Genomic DNA, 3,114 nt, shown 5'->3' on the forward strand with positions numbered 1-3,114 from the left:
TAATTATAATAGCTTAAACCAAAATACTAATCTTTACCATACAGATATTAGAGATGCTTAATCTCTTAAGATTGAAATCCTGGTGTGAATAATCAAGTGGACTTCCTCTTTTGTTTTGTTTCAGACTCTGTGTGTGTTCAGCTAAGTCATTTTTTTCTAAAACCAAAAGCATTTTAAATATCCCAAGGGGAAATACATTTTTCCTTTATAATTCGAAATAAATGATAAGTAATGCAAAATCCATGAAAAGAGAACCTTTTTTTGTTTAACTCCTTAGACATTGATATACAGAGACATTGTTCACATCAACATGAATTGTTGCCTGGGCAGAGATTCTGATTTACAATTGCATCAGAAACTTAAATAACTCTGGTAAAGAGACTTCTTTCAAATCTCTATTCAAATCTCTGACTCTTGCCAGACAGTATAGTTAACTAAGGCAAAATGATTTAAAGGACTTCTGTAACAACATATTAACCTATGGAATTCCATCAAAAAAAACAACATAATCTGTGTGCAGGTGTGTTGGTGTTGTGGGATATGATTAAATAAAGCAAAATAGCTTTCTTTAGTGATTAAGGTGATTAACCTCTTATTAACTTTTGACAGCCATTTGCACCCTTGCAACCCTCTCTACCTATTTGTTTAAGCTAAATGTTGCAAACAAGGAAATGCTTAGAAATTATTAGACGGATAGCTGAACTTTATGTTATTAAGATCAACAATGAGTGGGGACAGGGGGTGCTATAGTTCTGAGTGTAGTTGATTTTTTAAAACTAAATTCAGAAATTGGATTCAATTATTATAAAACAGGGACCGATATGAAGGTATGAAATCTTATTTGTCAAAATAAGATTTTTTGCATCTTTATTTATTCCCTCTTAAATGTTTTTATTATTATTATTAAATTCTACAGGATTTATGTAACAATAAAGTGGAAAAGGTTCTTAATTAAATAGCTTTAACTTGGACTTAAATATATTTTAGATCCAAATTAATTTATTTTTGCCATGATGCCATTCTCAGTTGTTTTTTACAGGCTTGAGTTTTTAAGTTTTACAGACCAGAAAGGTTAATTCATTATTAGTTCATTTACTTGGAAAGTAAACTCCTGCAGTTGAAGCCACTCAAACATTAATTTCACAGAGGATACTAAGCCTTCACCAGAGCAAATGAATGATCTGCTTAATACAGTTATAAGGTAACATAATTATTGTTTACTGTTGTGTAAGGCAAAACACACTGAGATACATTTCATAGCAATGGTAATATATACATAACTTATCTAATTTGTGACAATAAAGTAACACAATCTTTTATTGTGCCCAAAGAGCCATGGTTGTCTGGATTAGTTTTGAAAAAAACTAACCTTTCTGTAATTATGTTCAGACTCATCCTGGACAGCATGCAGATTCAGATTTATTCAAAACAGAAGAAAATATGTTAGAAAAGTATCCAGAGGAGTGTAGCTGTGACCTTAACACATTTTATCTAAAGCTTTATGAAACAGAGTCATTAAGTAACAAAGTCAGGTCTTAATAACAAGCTTTATGCTTTTTTGGTTTTTGGTGGTTTTTGTGTATCCACAACTATTTCCTCGTTTAAATGTGACAAAATAATAAATAAAAAGGAAAAAAAAAAAAAACTGAAACAGAAAGATTATCTTGACATTTGGCTTTCTTGGTATTTGATTTATTTCTTCTTTCTACTGCAAATTGAACCACACAGATTTGTTAATATTGTGCAGATGAAGCAAAAATGAACACAAAGGGACTGCTGTAAGGGCGCTGTTTGACAAATCTGTAGGTGCAGGAGATTCATGTTAAGATCTAAACAGTACAGAAACCTCTGCAGCAAAGTTATTTCGCTTACAGTTCTCATAATTGATGAAACATAATGGCATTTGGTACAAAGCCTTATTTAAAGTACTTTTGTATTTCGACTATTAATTCTCCAAGTACAAATATTAAAGTTTATTTACATATATTTGTGTTTCATTTAACTCCACCAAGATTGTGCACAAATTCAACTATTTGTGTTTTCTCATTTTTTTGTTTTATTTATTTCCTATTACAATAAATTATTTGTCTTTTAAAACCTCACTTTATGTAACCTATTTTTTTTTTTTACTTAATTAAGAAATTGCTTCATATTGTATGTTGGATGTTTTATTATGCAATAGGTCTCCAATGACTGCTTTCTTTATTTTAACAGGATCAATTTGATTAAAAATGAAATAAGCAAACTCTCAATTCTCTCAAGTTTCACAATTTTTGTCACATATATTGTATATCTAGTGAGGTAGTGGTGGTAAAAGAAAATACCTTCTATCAGAGGGAGTGTGCGATTGCAAGTTTTTTTTTTGGAGATTACGAGAACAGCATTTCCTGATCTCTGGCTAAGGTGTCTAACCAGGAAACAAGTTACAATAGATGAAAAACATGTTCATGATTTCTTGTTCCTCTCTGGTAAATTTGATTAAAAAAAACTACACCAACAAGGACAACTCTCCCACATTATGATACTTGATGTTGTCTTCATTTGGAGCAAATAACAATTCTATAGACTAGTTGTACATTATATACAGTGTTCTGAATACAAGAGCTATGCAGACTGGGCTCTGTACATCATAGAGCTCTAAAATAACAGCAAATTCACTTTATTAACAGTGTTTTATCATGAAAGGAGCTTAGTTTAATGCACATAGAGTGAATTTTGTTCAATTATTATTCCAAGAAAAGAGCACATTTTGTAATTAAATTCAATTCAGTTTATTTATATAGCACCAATTCACAACACATGTCATCACACGTGCCTTGACATGTCAACACATGTCAAGGCACTTTACAGTCCAACCAGATCATACAGTCAAATTGATTCAAAGTTTTCTATCTAAGGAAAACCAGTTGATTGCATCGACTCATTGGCTCGAAGGCAATCCCTCACACTAAGCATGCTTGTAGCGACAGTGGAGAGGAAAAGCTCCCTTTTAACAGGAAGAAACCTCCAGCAGAACCAGGCTCAGTGTGAGCGGCCATCTGCCGAGGCCGACTGGGGTTCAAGGAGACAGAAGTAGAGTCACAAAAAGCAGCTGCAAAAGGTGGTCCCGTCCAG

The sequence above is a fragment of the Cyprinodon tularosa genome, unplaced genomic scaffold (genome assembly GCF_016077235.1).
Source record: "Cyprinodon tularosa strain WSP-4 unplaced genomic scaffold, ASM1607723v1 ctg324, whole genome shotgun sequence".
In the NCBI taxonomy this organism is placed as follows: Eukaryota; Metazoa; Chordata; class Actinopteri; order Cyprinodontiformes; family Cyprinodontidae; genus Cyprinodon; species Cyprinodon tularosa.